At 40.9% G+C, this 24406-nt stretch overlaps 1 long non-coding RNA gene across 1 annotated transcript; it reads right to left on the minus strand.

The window, feature by feature from the left end:
• Positions 1-78: 78 nt before the first annotated feature.
• On the minus strand, positions 79-24357 carry LOC132528232 (uncharacterized). The gene is made up of 3 exons (XR_009543137.1): positions 23994-24357; positions 22034-22188; positions 79-174 (listed from the first exon to the last, which is right to left on the minus strand). It is a non-coding gene; the product is annotated as an uncharacterized LOC132528232 (long non-coding RNA).
• Between the last annotated feature and the right edge of the window lie 49 nt (positions 24358-24406).

Below are 24406 nucleotides of genomic sequence, written 5' to 3' on the forward strand. Positions count from 1 at the left end.
ATTTGGATAATTGGAAATTTGATTATGGCCAACACAATTTGGGTCCTTCTTAAAACAGAGATGGTGCAGTGTGATGGTTAATAAGATGAACAAAGTCAGATAAATGAGGACTCCAACATTGGCTCCTTTTCTTCCTAGAAAGTGACTTAATTATCTGATCCTCATATTTTTCATCTGCAAAATGAAACAACAAAAATAGTACCGAACTGAGCGTTCTTAAGAACAATAAGTGATATTTTAAAGAAATGCCTGACACATGGTAATAGTATCTTTTCATTAAAAGATACTATTGTTTTATCTTTTGTCCACTGAACAATTATTGAACAGCTACTACGTGCAAGGCCCTGGAAATTCAGAGGTAAAAAACACCTGACTTGAAGAAGTTCACTATTGAACCTAACAAATATTTTCTATAAAAGCATCCATCATTACCTAGACTTAGAATATATGCTCTCTACAGTAATGGTCATGTTTTCTCAAGCTGTTTCACATAGCCCAGGGCTTCTCAACCTTGGCACAAGTGACATTTAGTGCTGGTTAATACTTTGTTGTGGGGACTACCCTGCACATTATAGCATGTTTAGACACGTCATTGGCGTCTACCCACAAGATGCCAGTAGGATCCCTAGTTGTGATAACCAACGTCTCCAGATATTACCAAATGTTCCCTGGGGCTGGGGGGAGGGTGCAAAATCTTCCTTGGTTGAAAACCACTAGCCTAGCCTGATGGTGAATGTGTTCCCAAGTCTTCATAAATAAGTAGGCGTAAACTGACAGAACTAAAAATAGAAAATATTTTATCATCTAAATTAGGGTTTTTAATTCTTATTTGTTAAGGAGCCATTGCCTAAATCAGCCAGCACAGTTAAGGTTCTATTTTGTCACCAAACCCGACTCCACATCTACCAACTTGATGGTGTGGTCACTTACCACTACAGGGTCATCTGAATCCCGCCCCTCCTCTGTATTCTGAGAGTTTCTTTCCTAATCCAAGCACCCTCTTCTCTCAGCAGAGCCACTGTGCCACTCGAGCTGGTCTCAGAGCCTCTTCTCTCTCCCCAATCATCCTACATATGGTAAGTAGGTTGATCTCCCCCAAACACAGCTCTGATTAGATACTCTCCTCTTCAAAAACCTACCGATAACAAACTACAAATAGAACTACCATATGACCCAGCAATCCCACTACTGGGCATATACCTTAAGAAAACCATAATTCAAAAAGAGTCATGTACCAAAATGTTCATTGCAGCTCTATTTACAATAGCCAGGCGATGGAAACAACCTAAGTGTCCATCATTGGATGAATGGATAAAGAAGATGTGGCACATATAAACAATGGAATATTACTCGGCCATAAAAAGAAACGAAATTGAGCTATTTGTAATGAGGTGGATGGACCTAGAGTCTGTCATACAGAGTGAAGTAAGTCAGAAAGAGAAAGACAAATACCGTATGCTAACACATATATATGGAATTTAAGAAAAAAATGTCATGAAGAACCTAGGGGTAAGACAGGAATAAAGACACAGACCTACTAGAGAATGGACTTGAGGATATGGGGAGGGGGAAGGGTAAGCTGGGACGAAGTGAGAGAGTGGCATGGACATATAAACACTACCAAACGTAAAATAGATAGCTAGTGGGAAGCAGCCGCATAGCACAGGGAGATCAGCTCGGTGCTTTGTGACCACCTAGAGGGGTGGAATAGGGAGGATGGGAGGGAGGGAGACGCAAGAGGGAAGAGATATGGGAACATATGTATGTGTATAACTGATTCATTTTGTTATAAAGCAGAAACTAACACACCATTGTAAAGCAATTATACTCCAATAAAGATGAAAAAAAAAAACCCTACCCTTATTCTGGGCAGTAATTTGTAATTGTTTCATTGGCAGTGATTGAGTAACCAGTTCATCCTGTTTTGTTCAAGATTTTCCCAGTTTTAGCATTTTAACATTGAAAGACTGAGGGAACCCCTGTCCCAGGCAAACTAGCATGATGGGTGACCCATAGCAGTGAGTCCCGTCTATTTCCAGATAATTCTGTGGAACTCCAGAACATATATAACAGATATGAATCTTGGATTCAAAGACAGGTGGGTGAAATCTGTCATAACTCTTTACTGCTTTAAAAATAATTCAGCCTAAGTTCTGACTTCATTTTTCTGACTGTTCCTCATTTTTTTAGAAGGAAAGAAAATCTCAGTCTAACCTCTGACCTCGCCTCCAGGATGAGCCACAGTGCTGGCATTCTAAGCAGAGCCAACAAGTGAGGGGAAGAGGGACTAACCTGGCCCTCAGTCAAGCGTGGTGCCTGGGAAGTGTCTGCTGAGTTTCTCACTGTCCCTGTGCCCTTGGCCCCTTCCACTGCAAAGGCCTCTGCTGCATCCACGTCATGTCTGCCAAATGCAGCCGTTGCTCTGAGGCCTTGATTCCTGCAAAGCAGCCTGGATGTGAAGAACTCAGGGGCTTTATAAGCCCTCCCTTTGGTCCCTTCCTGCCCCAATCAGGAGGAATCCCCCCAATTTAGGGGATAGAAAGGGGAAATTGCAATCTCCCCTCTGCTTCTTTAGCACATTTTAGTATACCTGTAGGTTTGGTATTTTTTTTTAATTTTTGCCACCTTCTTCACCCAATTCTTCCAAAGTTTAGTCCAAAGGACATAAACTTGGGTGCTTGGGCTGATGACAGCCTGCAGACAAGCTTTATGTGGCTTGCCCAGTGTGTTTGTTTGTTTAAGTTCAAATTTGAATCCTTTAAGAGAGAAAAGTGCTCCCCAGTTTTCCACAGACCTCATCATTCCTTGGTTCTCCTGCACCCAATCCACTTGACCTGTTTCCACCACCTGACTGATCCTTCCAGGCAACTTAAGTTTCCAATTCATGTCCCCCACTGGAGAAACAGAATAGGCAATGAGCACAGAGCAAACCTCTGTGTGAATGGAGAGAAATACAGAGAGGAAAGATAACAGGTTTGTATCTCCAAATACTGTCTTAGCCACATATGAAAAGACAATGCAGTTGAGGTGTAGACAGGATGTCCAGAGCCCTGACACTCAGCCTCCAAAGTTGAAAATCTCCAAGTCTGTTGAACGAATGCAAATCTTTACGACATTCTCGCCTGTTCATCATATGACAACCTGCTCCTTTTGTCATCCTCTCTCCCTCTCAGCCTCAACAATCAAACCGTGTAACTTGCTCTTCTCTGTATCTGCTCACTTTGTCCTGAATGATTTAGCTCATTATGTTTCCTCCATCCCTGAATGACTTTTCTACTGATTTCTGGTCAGAAACTTAATTATCCTTCAATTAGGAGCTCAAACTCTGTGTTCCTATGCTTTTACAAAAGGTTCTTGTTACCTTTTCAGGTGCAGCCTCCTCTATCAGCCCATTAGCTATAGGAATTCTTCAAGAATCCTAGACCCTCTCCTTTGATCCCCAACCTCCCCCCTCCAACACCCCATAATCTCGCCCATGATCACAGCTTCAGTTATGACTATTTTGCAGATGGCCCACATATGTGTATTTCTAGCCCAGTAGTGACCACATATTTACTTGCCTTTTTGACATCTCTTTTTTGAATATTTCAAAGGCATCTCAAGAACAACTTAACTAATGATTTTTCTCTACTAAACCTGTGTTAGTTTTTCAATGAATGATGGTCGCCACCAACCAGCTACGTTGTTAGCAACCAGAAATCTAGGAGTCATCCAGGATCTCCCCTTCTCTCTTCCTCTCCATATATAAACCATCAGAAATCCAGTTTTTTCACAAGAAGGGGATGACCTGACCAAGCCAACTCAAAATGGTCTTTCCAACTACTGCAGTGTAAATTGTTGCCATTTGGATTTCCTTCTTCAGTACTTTGGAAAGCATCACTCATCAACTCTGGGGCATAGATAATTTGAATTTCAGAATTGGTCAGGCTGAGAAGGGAACCATGCGAGCCAATGATACAACTTCCAGTTAGAGTCCAAGTCCACGTCTGAAGGCAGGTAAAGACTGATGTCCCGGGAGCTTGAAGACAGTTGGTCAGAGAGAGACAATTCTTTCTCACTTAGCCTTTTATTCTACTCAGGCCTTCAGTGAATTGCATGAGGCCCACTCACACTGGGGAGGGCAATTTGCTTTACTCTGTCTATGGATTCAAATGTTAATCTCATCTAAAAATACCATCACAGACACACCACGAAATAATGTTTAATCAAATTCTGAAGACCCTGGTCAGAAGACCAACTTGACTTGGCCCAGTCAAGTTGACACATAAAATTAACCATCACAAGAGCTAAACTTAGTCATTTTTCCTCTTACCTGGCCTGGCCTTTCTAATTCACTGACTTCATGCCACACCAAGTCCAGGTCCGCTAAAAGAGCACACATTCCTTCTTTTCCTAATCAGAACAAGGTCTGCCTATTCCTGGAAGCAAAATGTTGTGTTTTGACCATCAACCTTTATCCAAAGGAGAGAAGAAAGTCATCAAAAATGCAGCATTTCTAAAAGTTAATTTTATGGAACGCCAGTCCCATAAGATATGCTGGGAAAAAAGAAAGGATTTTTTGACAGTTAAGTGCTATATCCCTGTGTTAGTTTTCTATGCTACATAACATATTACCATAAACTTAGCAGCTTAAAACAATAGCCATTTATTATCTCACAGTTTCCTTGGGTCAGGAGTCCAAGCTTGTCCTAGCTGGGTCCTCTGCTCAGATTCTCAGGGGGTTTCATCACGGTGTTGGCTGGGCTGTGTTCTTTTCTGGAGCTCAGGTTCTCTTCCAAGCTCATACGGTTTTTGGCAGAATTCAGTTCCTTGTGGAGGTTGGATTGAAGCCCTCAGCAACTAGAGACAGTCCCTCTCCACAGGCAATCACACATGGCTGCTTGTTTTTCAAGGTCAGCAGGATGACCTCAGTTCCTTTAAGGGCTTTCGCCTGATTAAGTCAGGTTCTTCCAGGATCATCCCATTTTTTATTGACTCAAGGTCAACAGTTTTGGACCCTTCACATTTGCCATGTAATGTAGCCTAATCACAGGCATGATATCCCATCAATTTCACCAGTCTCATCCTCACTCAAGGGGACAAGATTATGTTGGACTCATACATCCAGGGGTTGGAATCTTTGGGACTATCTTAGAATACTTCCTGCCACAACCCTGATTCAGTTTGTGAATTAGCATGTTATGGCCTCTGAAAAATCCTAGAGGAAAGAAATCTGGTTGACTTTTTTCCACCTATTGTTCTCCAAATTCATTTGGCCTCACTGAAACCCTTATTTTCATATAACATCCATCATCGTCCTTGAAATTAGTGTTCTGTTTCATCTGTGTTTTGGGATACACTGGAACAGAAAAAAGCCTGGACCACCAAGTTAGTTCAGGATTCATATTCCTATCCCGTCACTTCCCAGTGACTGCAGCTTCGGCACATTCCCTGACCTCACAGGGACTTGGTAAAATGGCTGCGGAAGAGCAGTACGAGCTTCTCAAGGCTGTTACAACAATGGAACGAAAGTAAATAACACCATGGGACATGCCTAGCACAAGTTAGAGATCCAATAAGATAAAAAAATCCTGTTGACCCCTCCCTCTCCTTTTCCATATGAAATTTTGTTAACAATTACGAAAATGATACCCTATTGATGTTAGAGTGTATATGATTTCAGATCTCAAAATTGAAGCTTTGTAACATCCTTAAGCTAAAAAATCTGAAATTAAAATTTAAGAGGAAGAATATTTCTTTGTTCTGCCCATGATAGTTAATTTATGTTTTAAACAGTCTTTCATCAATACCATCAGATCATAATAAATCCAAAAAAGGAATTATTAGCACTTGTAGGTAGTTTCCGCATTCTTTTTAACTACCAAAATAACAAAAACATGAAAAGTTTGGTGTTATTGTTAAAGTTGAATAGGTTAAAGTTGATGGAGATGTCACAGAATAGTTAACTACCACTCCTTTCATCAGCAAAGTAATATGGAACGCTTTCAACCATATAACGTGAGTATGAACTACTTAATGCCTTTGGAACAAGTGCCAAGTTTTAGAGACAAAATATTTGACATTTAGGCTAACTTGCAGGGGTAGGGTCTGTATGGCAAGACTAAATAGGACTAATTATAAAGGTATAAAATGACAAAACTTGTGGGTAACATTTAAACACTGTAATAATTGTGTGACCCTCAGCCAAGTATTTATCCCTTCTAAGCCTCAGCTTGCTTACCTAAAAAATGTGTATAATAATAGCATCTGTATCATAGACATGTTGTAAAGATAAAATAAATAAAACCTTAGTGTAGTGTGTGTCACTTGAGTGCAAAGTTAATTATTGTATACACTTAAGCTATCATTTGATCTCAACTCTTGTGTTGTGCTTTTAAATCCTTGAATGAAAAGGTGGTGCTGAACTCTGAAAAACTTAGAAAACTTTAGATCGAAGTTCATGTTGGACCTCTCATTAAAAAGAAAAGAGGGTTTCCCTGGTGGTGCAGTGGTTAAAAACCTGCCTGCCAATGCAGGGGACATGGGTTCGACCCCTTGTCCGGGAAGATCCCACATGCTGCAGAGCAACTAAGCCCGTGTGCCACAACTACTGGGCCCGCGTGACATAACCACCGAAGGCTGTGCACCTAGAGCCCGTGCTCCGCAACAAGAGAAGCCACCACAATGAGAAGCCCGCGCACTGCAACGAAGAGTAGCCCCCGCTTGCCGCAACTAGAGAAAGCCCGCGTGCATCAACGAAGACCCAACGCAGCCAAAAATAAATAAATAAATAAATAAAATTTTTTAAGAAAAAGAAAAACAGCATGCTTATATTACTCAGTGTCATTAGCCATTAACAGAGCGGAGAAAAGTGCAGAGGATATATTACTCGTAAACAAAATTCTTTCTAAATGGAATCCTTTGCTATGTATCCCATGAGGTATCTGTATGTCTTTAGGGACACAAAACAATTTGTTGAAACTTCTGTGCAAATTGAAACTCCTGTGCAAATTGAAACTCATATTTGGAGCAATGCATTAAGAATCTACAGATCATTTATTCATGTTCTTCGCTGAAGGAATTGCAGACATCACTTTTATTATACAAATTCTCCTTCGGTGATTAAAATTCCTTCTCTCTGGCATATGGATGGAAAAGAAACAAAAGCAAGTGAGTAAGAAACGTAACCTGCTCTGATACTGATAGATAAATTGCATATATTCAAGAACAAGGAAAGTAGTGTGTGTGCGTGCGTGTGTGTGTGTGTGTTTCATATTAAAAAATAAAGTATATTGGGAACTCCTTGAATTTTCTTCCTCAGTAATGAGTGGCAAGGATGAAAATGTTCACTTATAGCAATTTCACTGGCACACCATCAGTTATGCCAGAGTGGATGGTTGAAAGAAACGTGAATAGGGTATCATTTTGATATTACTTCTGCAAACACAGCTAGGAGAGCTAAGGCTCATTTTAAACTGCATGTCAAGGCTTCAAAAGAGTCACAACAAATAAAGAAAAAAAATCCATACAATTTAACTAGTTTTTCCTGGAGCTATCCTTTCTTGGGTACTATCAAACATATAAGAAAAAGATGTTGGCATTTCCCAGGGCCACTAGGTGAGCTTGTATTAATTGTGTACACCACAATACCAAGGGGCCTGGACTGAGAGCTTTGATAGAGCATACTTTTTTTTTTTTTGCGGTACTCGGGTCTCTCACTGTTGTGGCCTCTCCCGTTGCGGAGCACAGGCTCCGGACGCGCAGGCTCAGCAGCCATGGCTCACGGGCCCAGCCGCTCCGCGGCATGTGGGATCCTCCCGGACCGGGGCACGAACCCGTGCCCCCTGCATCGGTAGGCGGACTCTCAACCACTGCGCCACCAGGGAAGCCCCCTGATAGAGTATAAAACATAGAATTGGGAGTCACTCAGAATTCGCGGGAACCCAATTTGCCCCTTAATCTGTGAAATTGGGATGTTTCTTAACTTTTCAAAAGACTCAATTTCTTCATTAGTCAAATGGGAATAAAAAATACTTACCTCTTACATAATTATGGGAATTGAATAGGTTAATGTATAGGAAACACTTAACCCAATATGCTGAGATGTGTAGCAGTGGTTGCTATTACTTTGGTTGCTATAATATCTGTCTTTGTTTGGCTTTTCCAACAGAAAGCAAAGGTAGAAGAGCTGGGAATGGAGACAGAGAAGGGAAGAAAGACATTAACAGGTGATTTATCGAGCAGATGACTAGTGGGGGTAACTGGGGCTCAGTTCCTCTGGGGAACTCTAAGAGACAAAGCAGAAGAGCTTCAGTATTATCCCCACCCAAGAGGTGAGAAAGCTGAGGTATTTATCCACCAGCTCTCTGTTATTGGTTGAGGACTGTTCCTGGGGACATTAACCTTCCTGCACTTCTGTCCTGACCTGCATGCTGGACCGGTCTGTCCCAAAAGCAGAGAAATGACCACAGGCAGAAAGAATCAAAGGGATTTCAGTAAGTGGCCTTTCAAGTATAGAAGTGAGCACATAGGGGATAAGGGTAGAGCTCTAGCAGGATCTGCTTCATTCTCCTTAACCCAGACTTTATTAATCTCCTTAAGTCCTTTATGATGATCCTACTTTATGATGTTATTATAATATAGGCAAAATCCTTCAAACTATATTCTTAGGCATCTTCTCATCTGAAGACTGTAGTCTGGCAAGATTAGAGTGTATATACCCTCCAGTTGAATGGACTTAGAATTTTGAGCTTGGACATCCAGATTATATATAAGGTTGGTTTGGTAGATGCTCTCACAGAATTTACAGTTGAACTGGAGAGACTGGACATACACAAGCAAAAAATGTAAATTTAGAAATATAAGGTACCAAAGTAAGTGCACTGGAATTTTCTAAGAAGTGAGATGTGAGGTTTTGTCATTGGGAAAACTGCTGAAATTCCTAATGCTTTCACCTAGTATCATTTCCCATTTCACTCTGAAACTTGGAGGGATCTAACTAGGGCACACACTTAGCGCTGACTTCTTAAACTATCAACTGCATAGCTCAGTAGTGAAATGATAAATGATTTCGTGCAGCAGAGTAAAAATGGCCAAAGATTGGACATGTTTCCTAGGATGCTAGGAAACATCCTATTGCATTATTCTGTTTCGTTATTTTTAAGAGGAAAGAGAGTAGGAAATGGGTTATTTCCCAACTGTGGCATAAAGAAAACATCAAAGCTGGAGGCAAGACTTCTAAGTAAGAGTTTAAAATTGGAAAACACCTTTTGAGTATGTAAATGTTGCTAATTAGAGTAACTAACAATCAATTACTGAGTGTCAAATTTGTGTTCTTAGAAAGATGGGGAGGATGAAAACAGCACAGACTTTGCTGAGGGAAAACCCTGAGATCTAAGCTCCACTACTTATGAGATAAGATATAAGGTAACTTAGCTCATTTGTCTGAGCCTAAACACCTCTTTTGTAAAAAGAGCACAGTAAGACCTGCCCCACAGTATGGTGAAAAGAATATGACATATAAATATAATACGATACATAAAGATGCTAGAGTCCATCAACGGGTGAACAGATAAACAAATTGTGGTACATCTTTACAACAGAGAGTTACCCAGCAATAAAAACGAATGAACTATTGATGCACAGAAAAACATGGATTAATCTCAAACTAATCATATCAAACCAAAAAGCAAAGAGTATATATTGAAGGATTCCATTTATATAAAATTCGAGAAAATACAAAATAATCTATAGTGACAGAAAGCACATGAGCAATTGCCTGAGGATGGAGGAACCAGGAAAGGTAGGGAGTGATAGGTTAGAAAGAGGAGCTTCTGTAGTGATGGAGATGTTTATCATCTTGATTGCTGTGATGGTTTCATGGGTGTATACATATGTCAAAGTTTATCAAAGTTATAATCTAAGTATGTGCCTTTATTGTGTGGTAATTATACTTCAATGAAGCTGTTAACAAAAACAGTGTTAGTGACATAGTAGATTCTCAGTAAATGTAATTTTCCTTCTCTAAATGTGTGTTTACCTGACGTTGACTCAACCTTCTTGGGGTCAAATTTGGTGAGTACAAATCAAGTGAAGCCAGATAGAACTGACATTCATTATTCTGTCTGCCCCTTTCTTTTTCCTGTAACAGGATCTTCCCTTTTTTAGTAAATTATTCTTCTTTGGCTCAAAAATGTGGTTCTGGTTGGAGTTACCGATCATAGAGAACCAGTACTTTGCCCACTCAGGGATGAGCATGTGCAGCAAACACCAGTGCTGTGTGCCCAGCCCCCAACTTCCCTGACCTATGCTGCAAAAGGCTGGTACATGCAACCTTCCACAGAGGTTTGCACTTGGGCTACTAGAGTTGCCTCACCTCCAGAGAGCCAGAGCTGGAAGTGCCTAGGAGATTATATCCTCTCAGGGCAACCTGTAGCCAACTACTGGGGCACAGGTGCAAAGCCCAGCTCTCCTGCTTCCACACTCTGATGTGCAATTTGTGTTCTGGAGCTCCCTGTGGGATCAGAGGGAGGCTGGCACTTTATCTGATATTGCAGCTTTGACACACTCTTTTCCTTCCCTTACCCTGTTACCCTCATTTGCTTACCATTTTCTACTGGGAGAACTTCCTTAATAAAACCACTTGTACTTCAATCCAATCTAAAACATCATGGCAGCCCTTTTTCACCACAGAGATGTGTCCAGGAATGGAACTGGGACCCCAGATGGCCTCATCAGAATCTTTTAGGTATTTTTAGAACTTGAGCTAGGGGATGAGGGCTCTCTTTCTTCTATAATCAACAGGCGGTAAGGATGTGATGTGAAAGTTCCTAGTACCCACTTCTTCATCTTGTGAAAAACGATTTTAAAAGAAGAAAGCCAAACTGAGAGAAACTCAGACCAGAGATGATGATGATGATGATGGTGATGGTGGGGGGCGGGGGGAGGTGGGGGGAGAGAGGGAGAGAGAGAGAGAGAGAGAGAGAAAGAGCGCCTCCTCTTGATGTTTAGGTCCAGATAGTTATATTTCAGAACAGACACTCTTTTCTTCTGGAGTGTTTTATGTTGGCCAATAAATACACTGAGTTTCATTTAAGTTTTTGTCACTTGCAATAGAAGTCTTGATCAAATTCCTGGTAAGAGGGCTTCCCTGATGGTGCAGTGGTTGAGAGTCTGCCTGCCGATGCAGGGGATACGGGTTCGTGCCCCGGTCCAGGAAGATCCCACATGCCACGGAGTGGCTAGGCCCGTGAGCCATGGCCGCTGAGCCTGCGCGTTCAGAGCCTGTGCTCCGCAACGGGAGAGACCACAACAGTGAGAGGCCCGCGTACTGCAAAAAAAAAAAAAAAAAAAAAATTCCTGGTAAGCATTGGGACTTCCCTGGTGCCACAGTGGTTAAGAATCCACCTGCCAATGCAGGGTGGTTCAAACCCTGGTCCGGGAAGATCCCACATGCCACAGAGCAACTAAGCCCGTGTACCACAACTACTGAGCCTGCGGTCTAGAGCCTGCGAGCCACAACTACTGAGCCCACGTGCCACAGCTACTGAGCCCATGTGCTGCAACTACTGAAGCCCATGCTCTGCAACAAGAAATGCCACCGCAATGTGAAGCCCGCTCATCACAACGAAGAGTAGCCCCTGCTCACCACAACTAGAGAAAGCCCGTGCGCAGCAACGAAGACCCAACACAGCCAAATAAATAAATAAATAAATATTTAAAAAAATAAATCCTGGTAAGCAATGAAACTAGGACTTTCTGCCCTTGCCATGTGAAATGCACAGGTTAGAATAAATTGGACCAAACAGGTGAACTGCTCTTATCCAGTTAGGCCACAGGCAATAGCCAATATTCAATGTTGGAAATTTTGCCTTTCAGAATTAGAGCTCAAATAGTTTTCACTTTCTTTTTCCTGGCAAAGAAATACAACTTGTATTTTGAGGTACAATCAAATACTTTTCCAATATTTTTCATACTATATGGCAGTTGTTTTTAATAATATGAGCTGATTTTCTTTAGAATATGAAACTCTCCCTTTGCACAGACTGATGCTATGAAATCACTTACGGAGACTATGGAGGTTAATCTTAGATTTCTTCCATTAAAAATTATACGTTTCCCTGAGACACAGAATGATAACATAAAATCCCATTTTATCGTAGAAAGAAATGATCCTAATGGCATAGACTAACAGTGATAGTATAAAAATGACTTTCTGGGAAAGTTTAGCTAACAAATGCTCTGAACCTTTACTAAATCAAATGGATAGCAGGACCATTAACTGCTTGGAGAACTTTCAAATTGAAATTTGCTATTTCGTGCAGAATCTTGGAATAGTACTTCCTTGGCTTGGCTAAAATCAGACTAATGACATGAGAATTACTATTTTAATTCATTTAATGATTGTCTGATGACTTAGAACTTTTTTGTTTCCCTCCTGCTACGGAATTTAATGAAATTAATCTATGAAAGGGTTAGATATATAAAATGCACAACATTTTGTGCAATAATTTCTGTTGTTCTCGGAGTTGGATATTTGGTGGGGGAAGAGATACATCTGGGATTATGAAAGTCCATAAAAAGGGGAATGAGAATATTAAGTATTACATTTCTGCTCTAAGGACAAGTATTTATACCAGTGGTATAAATATTTATACTAGGGGAGGTTTTGCTCCTTCTTGCCCTCCACCAATACCCTGCCCATTTCAGGGACATTTGGCAATATATGGAAACAGTTGTGACTGTCACTACTCAGGGCATTTTCTACTGGCATCTAGCGAATAGAGGCTAAGCATGCTAATAAATATCCCACAATGCACAGGACAGCCTCTACAACAAAGAATTATCCAGTCTAAAATGTCAACAGTATTGAGGTTGAGAAACCCTAACTTATACTCTTGCTACCAAACATTCCCTTTCTTTCAACACTTCTGAGCTGCACAACACAGTGGTTAAGTGGTTAATTTGCAGAACATGTATATTCATTGTACAATTTCCGGATCAGACTCTGGATTCAAGTCAGCCCTGCCACCTCCTAGCCATATGACCTCAGGCAGATCACTGCCTCTTTCTATGTCTTTTTTCTAATCTGTAAGAGAGGAATAGCATTTATCTCTTAAGGCTATCTTGAGAACTGAGTCAGGTGGACACTCTCAGTAAATGTGCTTAACACAGTGACTTCACAGAATACAGACTCAACTCAACTTAGCTATTGTTGTTTTTATTACTATGAGAAGAACTTGGGTACAGGTATGGGTGATGAAGCAAGATATTTTATTTGGTCTGTTTTGATGAAGCCATTTTGACCCTAGGGATATTCTGATATAGCCTAAAACATAAAACACTAGAATTTCATTTTAAAAATTACTGCATAACTTCTACAACAGACATCCTTAGTCCAGTCTTAAATCCTACCCCTCCCTTCTCTTTAAGCCTGAAACCTCTTGTCCATCCCTCATTCTCAACCTACCCCCATCCTAATTTTGGACCTCCATTAACTCTCACCTTCTGCCCCTCTTTCTGCATCCCTAAACACCACGGGCTTCAGGAAAAAGTTCCAAGCAGTTTATACGCCCATACAGTATAAGCTGTAGGGTAAATTTTGTCAGCAGTCTTGCTTTGTTTGGTCTGCCTTTAAAAACAAATTTATTTTTTCATTTGTCTGCCTTTAGATAGGACATGTACTTGTTGCCATGGTCCCCACAACTCCTTATTCCCTTGTATGGCGTACTACGTTGTTCGTTTAGGTTTTCTTGCTTTGTCTCCTAAAGGAAACCAGATTTGCCACCCATGACAGTAGATGCTGTAGAAGGATGAGGCTGTGGGAAGGACTTAGGAATGCTACTGGGAGGAAATGGACGCTTCAGTGGCAGGCTCAGGAAGGTGGAAAAAAGGATGGCATTCTGGACAGGACAAAAGCTATGACTAAGTGTGCCAAGGTAGAATTTATGATGCCTTTTCTGAGGACAAAGAGTAATATATAAGTCTGGCGGAACAAACCTTTCATGAAGGAAAGTCACTGGGGAGACAGAAACAGGTATTTAAACCAGTGGCTCAATAGCCTTAAGCCCTGGGTGGAAGAATTTAGATTTAACTTATAGGGATGGGAAGTATTAAATGATTTTAAATAGGACAGAGAAGGGACAAGATGAAAAGAATCTTCTGAGTCCTTTAAAAATACATTTAATATTTTTTTAGTACCAATATGTGTTAATTATGATAAATTTAGATAACAATAAAGAAAATAAAAATCACCCCAATCCCACCTCCTAGATTTCAAATTATTTATGGTTATACACACACATTTTCAATAACAAAAATTAAAGTAACAAAAATTTTAGCTTTTTAAAAAAATTTGATATATCAATGTTTTCCACATCATTAAATATTTTTCAAAGTACTGTTTCTGATATAATTGCAGAAGTGAGCAAATATCTGTGTTCATTGCAGTGTTATTTGTATTACTAAAACAAGCACTAAATGTGAAAACCACACAACTGTGCATTAGCAGGAGCAACTGATCCCATTAATTCATTCCAAAAATATTTACTGAGCACCTACTATATGCCAGGCACTGTCCTAGGCATTGGGAATACAATAGCAAACAAAGCAGACAAAAATATTTGCACTCTCTGAAGTAACATTGTAATGAGTTTGTATGCTGGTGCAGGGGTTTGCAAAGTTTTTCTGTAAAGGGCCAGATATTACATATTTTTAGTCATAGGTTCTCTGTTGCATCTATTCAACTTTGCCATTGTAACTGGAAACCAACCATAGACAATACATAAACAAATGGGTATGAGTGACTTCCAATAAAACTTTATTTACAAAGACAAGTAGTGGGCCAGATAGATAGATAGATAGGGATAGAGGTATATACATTGATATATCAAAATAGAAAACGTATATATAGAAAATTTGTTGAAGAAAACTTCTTAAAGAAATGAACTATTAACAGTGGCTATACCTTCAGAGACTTAAAAAATCTTACAGTGTGCATACACTGCTTCTTTAAATAAATTAAAATTTTATAATACGTTTTTTGGCATTGTTCAATATTCTAGTGTGTTTTTTTTTATTAACTATTCACCAGCTATGTGGTTTCCAAATTTTCACTGCTAAATAAATTGCTGCAATTAATATCTTTGAACAAAAATCTTTGACTGCAAATTTAAGTATTTGTTTAGGATAATCCCTAGAAATAAAATTATTTGACTAGAGGATTTAAACTCTTAGGCTCTGGATATATATTGCCAAATTGTCCTCTAGAAGGATGTAACAATGCACACTTTTACTGACAATATTAAAAAGTATTTATTTCCTCCACGATTGTACCCAAATTGGGCATTTTTATTGGTTTAAAAACATATACATTTTAAAAGGTAATATTATCTTTTATTTTGCATTTCTTCAATGCTATCAGTGAAGCTGGCTCTTTTTCTTGTTTACTGGCCACTTTTACCTTTTCTTTTTTGAATTTTTTATTCACATCATTTGTTCATCATGGTGTTATTTTCCTCAGAGCTTCTAGGTACTTGAAATATTTCCATGTGAAATTTTTACTTGTCTCCCTTCATTTTCTCTCTTGTGGCATTACTGTCTTCACTCTTGTGGACACTCTTGCCCTCACTTTGGTGTAAGGTTATTCCTATTTCTTCTTAAACATAATTTTTGAAAGGAAATTTACAGAGGTTTGTAGCATGAAGAAATCTCTTCAGGCAGGTTCTTTGAGGTAGCTAAGCTCTTCTTAGCCTCCATGGATGGCCATTGTCTCTGAAAGAAATCTGGTAACATTCCTTTTGCCTACACTATCAGGAGTTCTCCATGTTCTTTCAGCCCAAGGTCGTACGGACCAGCAGCCGATCTAGGTAGAGAGGCTAGGACTCTTTACCTACTGTCGTTATAGAAGCCAGGGCATCTCTTCAGAAGCTGATCTGCCTTTTTGACTTGGCTTTCAGTTGATTCACTTCTATCATAATTACATGTTTCCTCTTTCCAGAGCTCAACAGAGCTTGATATCAGAGGAGGAGAAATTACTATTTGCATCACTTCTATTTCTTCTTTAAAACTATATTTTATTTTTTAAATCAGGTTCTCCCTGATTCTCTGCTCTTGTTGCGGCTAATCTTTTTAAATATATCAAATAGAAAACAACCAAACAAACACTTTCTGGAATGCTTGAGTCTCTTCATGTCTCCGCTGAGAAAGTCCAGGATCAGCTATTTTATGACTACATTATGGGGCCTAGACTGCAGGGATACTTAGAGCATCCACGCTGAGCTAGAAATGATACAGAATAGGATAAAATCCAGTAATTGAGTTGGTCATGAAAACAGGCAAGAGTACAGTTTAGAATTGTAGTTTGGAAACTTTTTTCTTTCTCTCCCTCTCTCTCTCTCTAAGTAGCAGAACCTTTCTTACCAACACAATCTCGAGTGCCCTTCCTCCCAACCCAGATAAAATATTGATATGAACTAATCTGGTCAGTTTAAAGGGAGAGGCAATACAGTTTTACTTGGGCCCACATCTCCTTGACTTCCCTGGAAGCCACCGGCAGCTTTGCAAGACAATCACTGCTTCAGAGACCTGTGTCTCTCTGCTCTAAGGCTTTGTCTAACCACAGGGGCGTAACTGTTCCGAGGAAAGGGAAGCTGGAAGTGCCCCCAGGAGCAGCTTTCAACCAATGAGGCATGGGAGTTGGAGTTGGTGGAAAAACATGACCACTTCCTCATCCTTCGATGGGACCATTTTGAGGTATGTTCCATAACATTCTATCAGAGTGCTCTCTGAAACTGAACCTCAATTGCCTACAGCCTGTTCCGTCTTCCCTGTCTCACTTCCCCATTCCTTTTCCTGCTGCCTAGGATCACCTCCTAAATAAGCTATTTGTACCTAAATTAGGAACCCAATTCATATAACTTGTACCTAATAGGAATACAATTAAGAAAATAGTGAGATGATACAAAGTCTGCACATCAGTTGGATAGCATAGACCTCTACTGGTAAATATGGCAGCCACTAGCTATGTGCAGCTATTCAAAATTAAATATAAATCACTTAAAATTAAAAATTTAGGGGATTCCCTGGTTGCGCAGTGGTTGAGAGTCCGCCTGCCGATGCAGGGGACACAGGTTCGTGCCCTGGTCTGGGAAGATCCCACATGCTGCGGAGCGGCTGGGCCCGTGAGCCATGGCCGCTGGGCCTGCGCGTCCGGAGCCTGTGCTCTGCAATGGGAGAGGCCACAATAGTGAGAGCCCTGTGTACCACAAAAAAAAAAAAAAAAATTATTTTCTTAGTTTCACCAGCCACATTGCAAGTGCTCAGTAGCCATACATGGCTGATGGCTATGGTATCAGACAGCACAGTTATGGAACTTTTCCATCATTGCAAGAAGATCCATTAGATAGTGCTGGTGTAGATTCAATCCCAGATGATTGAGATTGGCCACTTCCTAGTCATTACTTCAGGCAACTTACTCTCTGCTGTGAGACTCAGTTTGCACATCTGTAAAATACAGCTGTGGTGGGGATTAAGTAAGATAATTTCTGTAAAGCTTGGAGAAAGCACATACATGTTCAATAAATGTAGGGGAACGAGAGAGAAGTAAGGGAGAGATGGATCTTGAAGGCATCTAAGAACTCTGAGGAACAGCGAACAAAACCACTAGTGTAGAGTGTGATCCTGGGCAGGTTATTTCCCTTCATGGGACTCAACTTCCATTCTTGTTAGGAGGTACTGGCAGATTTCTAGACATTATTGAATCTTTGAATTTTCTTATTAGGGTGATTTTTGCACTGGTTTCATCTTCACTTAGTTATCTGTTTAGTCAATGTCAGTTGAATACCGCCTGTCTTCCAGGCACTGTACTGGGTGCAGGGTCATAAGAGCAAAGAAGGCACAGTCCCTGTCACTGCAGATTTTTAAATCTTAAAGAAAGAAGCAGACAAGAAACTAATGGGGTAATTGCCTAATGATAACCACTGAGATGATCCCCAGCCTTGTCTTCAGAGAAGCTTCCTGAAGAGGGTGGTGACTGAAACCCTCTCTAGGGAAGAGAGAGCCCGAGTCCAGTGAACAACAGGGAAGAATTGTTTCCATCAGAGGGAACAGCATGAAACCTTCCTTTGGAGCCTCATTCCATACTCCTTCTTCTCATGTACTAAGATTTTGGAGGGGTAGGGAAAGGTTAAAAAACATACTACAAGTGGGGTAGTATGGAATGGAAAAGAAATGGAAAAGAAATGGAAAAGAAAATGAGAGAGAAAGAGAGGAATTGGATGATTTCTGTCGTTTTCCTCTAGCTTTCTCAAAGTCCCACCTTCTGGGTCAGTGCTTCTCCAGTCATAGACAATGGATCACCAACAATAAAGATGGTGGGGTGGAAGAGGTACTTATAAAAATGCAGATCTCTGGGTCCCAAGACAGACTGAATCAGAACCTTTGGAGAATATGGCCCCAAATACATTAAAACAAAACAGAAAGCTCTTAAAGGAATTCTACTGGGGCTTCCCTGGTGGTGCAGTGGTTAAGAATCCGCCAGCCAACGCAGAGGACACAGGTTTGAGCCCTGGTCCGGGAGGATCCCACATGCCGTGAAGCAACTAAGCCCGTGCGCCACAACTGCTGAGCCTGCGCTCTAGAGCCCACGAGCCACAACTACTGAGCCTGCAAGCCACATCTACTGAAGCCCGTGTGCCCAGAGCCCGTGCTCCACAAACAAGAGAAGCCACTGCAATGAGAAGCCCGCGCGCCGCAACAAAGAGTAGGTGCACAGCAAGGAACACCCAACACAGCCAAAAATAAATAAATAAAATAAATTAAAAAAAAAAGGAATTCTATTAAAAACCATTGCTGTGACTGCTTACTTCCTAATGAAGCAGGGCATTTGAAATGGAATGCCTTTAATTTTTATTTTGGTATTTAATTAATTAATTATTTTTTGGCTGCTTTGGGTCTTCGTTGCTGTGCACGAGTTTTCTCTAGTTTCGGTGAGCGGGGGCTGCTCTTAGTTGTGGTGCGTGGGCTTCTCATTGCAGTGGCTTCTCTTGTTGCGGAGCATGGGCTCTAGGCGTCCAGGCTTCAGTAGTTGTGGCACATGGGCTCAGTAGTTGTGGCTCATGGGCTCTAGAGCACAGGCTCGGTAGTTGTGGCACATGGGCTTACTTGCTCCACAGCATGTGGGATCTTCCCAGACCGGGGTCGAACCTGTGTCTCCTGCATTGGCAGGAGGATTCTTAACCACTGTGCCACCAGGGAAGTCCCTATTTTGGTATTTAAATGAAGGATGTCTTAATAATATTGAAAGTGCTAAATTCCACGGCTTTCGATTGCAGTGGGAAAACAGGTTTCTTTCTGAAGGGAATTCCTTTCCCACAATCTGGTACCATTTTTCTCTTTCAGTCCATGCTTCTCCACTGTCCTTTGTGTAAATGTTCTTCACTCCACTTTTACCATCTTCTTTATCCATTTCTAAATTTCCCGACCAATAGAATGTCACCGCCTTTGTTTCTATCCTTAACTCTCGTTCTCCACTTATAGTCTTCCAGCTGACCTTGTCCCTGAATGCTCCTTCTCCTGGTTTCTGATGTTCCTTACTCTCACTTCTTTTTCATCTTGACTTTGACCTGTTACTATGGCTCTAACTTCCCTCCCCCAGATCCTCTCCAGGATATAGTGAGAATTTCTCTTGAGCTCATTGTGGTTTTGTCAGAGGAGACACTTTTAGTTTCAGATCCCTCTTCTTTGTGCACCTTATAATTTAAATAAGCTGCTGAAAAATGTCATCAGAATTAATCATTTTAATGCATTATTGAAGAGGGAAAAAATAACTGGAGCACAATGGAACTTCTTTCTGTGCCATTGGCAAATAACACAGTTGAAGCATTGGTTAAAATGGCTGTCACAAACAGCAACAGAGGTATTATCAGTGTACATAATGAAAGCCCAAAGTTTCTTTGCCTGTAAATTCAAGAAATCTGTTATCCATTAAAGAAGAAATAACCAGACAAAATCCACAAATGCCCTTTGTTTCATCATCTTAATAGTGATTTTCATTCCTGACAGGGAGTGGCATGAACTCCAATATGTTATCCATGAAAATTAGGATTATTTTGTAAAAAATTCAATTCATTTCTACTGGTTACAATGAGTCTGTATTTGTCAAACGGTTCTTATGTTTAAATGAAAAGGTAATGATAAACAACCACTGGAACTGCTAGATGCATGATCCCTGTGCTAGGTTTCCTGACATACCTCTTTGGCAAATCTGGGCCCAGGGAGTAATCAGTGTGGATATGAAAATGAGCACATTATTTCACTGTTAACAGGCACTGCTAAAATGAAAGAGAAGGTGTGTGGGTCTACTGATGTTTTTATTTTCTTTACTGGAACAATTAACTCAATAAGAAATAGTGTAGGCAGGTTGTTCTAAATCCAAAGTTTGATGAAGGAGTTTTGGAACTTAATATTTCCAGTGTATGCAAAGTTTATGAGAAGTGCTATATTGTTAACTACTAGTTCTAATAAGATGCTGTCATACTTGGCCTTCATTTTACTAACGGGGAAACAGGCTCACTGATGTAAATGGTAAAGAAACAAACATGAAAAAGGATTTCTTAGTCAAGCAAAGAAAGCCTAGTGGCTATCAGCCACTGGGATCTCCAGTGCTTGACAATGCACTTGTAATGGGGAAGAACACTTTGCATTCTATTACAAGTTAATCACTAAACGGATGTTGCCTATAAGCTTAAATTATACATAATGGCCCATCTCTGGGAACCCTGCCTCGCAGGTAATGAGCATTAAGCTAAAATACCTTTGTTTAGCTCACAGGGAACATCTTGATCAGGCCCACCCGTGAATGACTGCACAGAGGAAGAAATTAACACATCCTCTCCCAGAGGCTGACAGGAACCAGGAAATGTTTGACTTTACTCCCTCCCCTTTTAGTATTAAAAAAAGCCTGAATTCTAACTCAGGCAAGATGGGTTCTTTGGGGCACGAGTCCACCATCTTCTCAGTTTGCTGGTTTTCTGAATAAAGTCACTATTCCTTGCTCCAGCAACTTGTCTCTCGATTTATTGGCCTGTTGTACAGCAAGTAGTACGAGCTTGGACTCAGTAACACACTGGCAAAATACATACTATTATAATCCCCCTTTCACAGATAAAGGATTGAGGCTGCGAAATAACTGGCTCAAGCTCAGAGTTATTACATCACAGAGTCAAGACCTGAACTCAGTTTGTCTGATATCTACCTCTGTGCTTCAATCTGATCCCAGACAGTACAGAATGCTTTGGTAGTGGTATTGCCTATGGCCACAGTTACTACTCAAGCAGTTCACAATTGCAATACTGATAAAGAAAAAGCATAGAATCACTGTTTATTCACCCTTAGCCAATGCTTCTACAGGTCGGGGCTGACCTAGACCCCTGGTAGAAGATAGGTCTTATACCCATGTGTCAAGACTCTCTGAGAGCAGCATTTAGTCATCACCTCCATCTACGAATCACAGGATTTTCATTCTACATTTAGGAACCCAGTGGAAGAAGGCAGAGTAACTTGCCTCTTGATTCACTGGGAAACCTCTTGAGAGTTTACCGCTATGGTTTGGTTTGTCTGCTTTTTTTTATTTTTTATTTTTTTTAGTTCTCAAACTAAATAACTCCTTGAGAAGATTATTTAAAATGCAGATGTCAGACTCCATCCTAAGTGATTCTGATTCAGTAGGTCTAGAGTGGAGCCCAGGAATCAGTATTTGCGAAGTTCTAAAAATGTAAAGGTTCCCTGACCCCTATCCTCCACCCTCTTCCTGGAGACAACTTTACACTCTTTTAATACTTTCATCTGGCACATACACGTCTCTACTGTTCGCCAGTGCTATCAAGATAAGTTACAAAGTGTCAGGGGCCTTATGACCCATACCTCAGATTGGCTCTGGTGTTTCACATTAGCTATCAAATATTTATTAAGAATATATCAGAGGAAGAAACACAACATTTACTGAGACCTTGCTATGTACAAGGTCTTTACATACAACATCTCACTGAATACTTACTATCACTGTATGACCTAGGTAGCTCCTCAGGTCACAGATTCACAGAAGGCAGAGGTGAGATTTGAATCCAATCCAGTTTCACTGAAAACCCAGTGCTTATCTCAGCAAAGCACAGTGCAGAACTCTTTCGTGGATCCTTGACCTCAAAGAGCTTCCTATTTGGGAAAAAAGGGTAGAAAATAGCGAGAAGTCTTAGGAAACTCAATAAGTGTGAGTCATCCTACGTGTGTTTATTTCACAGTTTCTCTAATCCTGGTCCAGTGCTAAGCACTGGAGATACCATACAAAGGTCCTTCTGCTCCATCTCCCCCAACCCCTTGGCTGCAGAGATGGCAGAATTAGAGAATGTGGATGAAGACACTGAGGAATTGCTGATGCAGGACTTGGGCCCCAAAGCTGAGGAATAGGCAGTCTTCCAATTGAAAGAGGAAAACTCATATGATGCTACCCAGCCCAGAAATTCACTAGTAGATAATGAACCAATCAAAGATTGCCACATGTACATGAATGGTAATCAGAAAGACTCTGCCCACTCCACTTCCCAAAATCCTGCCCTAATAGAAAAAAATCCCATCGTAACAGAACACTCATCAAAGACTCTCTAAGGAGGCTCTCCTTTCTCCTTACGAAATGCACTCTTCTTTTCAAACCCTTTCAGGTCTCTGCTGGAAGGAAAGTGATAGTAGCCAACTCCCTTGCCATAGTACTGTCTGAATAAACCACCTTTGATTAATTCTACAGGAGGTCTGCTTCCTTCTGACAACATGTTCAAAGCTCTCACCAAGCTTAAACATTCAGTCTGTAAACATTAATGAATCTTTGCTCCATCCTGGCTAGATGGCGGACCCAGTACAAGTAATGATAGATGAGGTGGGAACTCTGATCCCCTCATGTCAAGAGAAGGGTGTGGTCAGATTTCAGCTTTGTGGTCTGGTCCCAGGCTGTGACCCTGGGCAAGTTACACAGTGTTTCTGTAGTACAGTTCCCCCTCTGGTAAAATGGGAATAACATCATCACCCCTTACAGGGTTCCTGTGAGGATTAAATGACCCATATTCAGAGGCAGCTGAGTACATGTAAAAGGAATGAGCATAGGCTTGGCACTGAATAAAAAGGGACGCATGAGTCCATATTGATACAAGTGAATACAAGGATAAATAAACGTGGGAGATGGTAAAGCTCTTCTCAGAGTAGAATGTAAACTAAAAAATGTAGAAAGGAATGGAATTAGACAATCATGATTTTGCAACCATTACAGTAATAACTGATTCAAGAAATAATCAACAATAGATGCTAAATCTAGCCAGTAAACTTGTGATTAAGAATGGGCTATAAAGCTATGTATCTATATCTATGAAAAATGGGGAATGAGGCAAAATATAAATAAGTGGTAAATCTGGGTAAAGGATATTTCGGAGTTGGGGGTAATGTTCTTGCAACTTTTCTGTAGATTTGTTTTGTCAAAATAAAAATTAAAAAAATATTAAAAGCAGAAAAAGTAAAAAGGGAAGTAAAGCAGAAACAGTTTCCTAGTTCTGTTACATTGTACATTTTCTCATGATCATAGGCTCAAGAACAGAGTAAGGTTAAAAAAAATTCTAAAATGGTACTTAATAGGGTGGGAAGAAGAGAGCATGGGTTTGAACCATTTTTAATCCTTATCAGATCTCTGACCTTCAACAAGTTAGGTAACCTCTCTGTGCCTCAGTTTTCTCTTCTGCAAAACGGGGATTTATACATTGGTACCTACTGGAAAGGTTGCTATAAAGACTAAATTAGTTCATAATTTGTAACGTGGCTGGCACATATTAAGCTTATTTGCTATAGTAATTTTATTACATATACAGTGCTTAGAGTCACATAAACTCCGAATAAACGCTTGCTCTTGTTCTGCTGATTACTGGCTTAAAGTGCTTCAATTGCTTTGCCTTAACCTTCGGTAAAAGACAAAAAATTCTTACTCAGGTTTAGAGGGGATCCACCGACCTCATCAGACCCACTTACTTCTCCCGTAGTCCCTCAAGGCTCAGCTCAAATATCGCTTCCCTAGGCGAGCCTCTGGGGCCCAAGGACCAGACCAGAGGCCTCCCTTACTTGGCGTCAGCTCCTTGGGCCGGTCCTCAGAGCACTCACGGCACCGGCCAAAGTCCACTGGCCTGTCGCCCCAGCGTAGTTTAAGCCCCACGACCGTAGGGCTCGGGATGTGTTTTTGCTCGCATGGTGAGCCGGGGTAGCACGGTGAGGAGGCCACGGAGCCTCTGGAGGCTGAAAGTGAACTTGGGGCCGAGGTGGGAGTCGCGGTGGGGGACGCAGGGCTATAGAAGGTGGCCCCTCAGGGGCGCTGCGACATCCCGGGGGTAGCAGGCGGGCCCGG

The sequence above is a fragment of the Lagenorhynchus albirostris genome, chromosome 10 (assembly GCF_949774975.1).
Source record: "Lagenorhynchus albirostris chromosome 10, mLagAlb1.1, whole genome shotgun sequence".
In the NCBI taxonomy this organism is placed as follows: Eukaryota; Metazoa; Chordata; class Mammalia; order Artiodactyla; family Delphinidae; genus Lagenorhynchus; species Lagenorhynchus albirostris.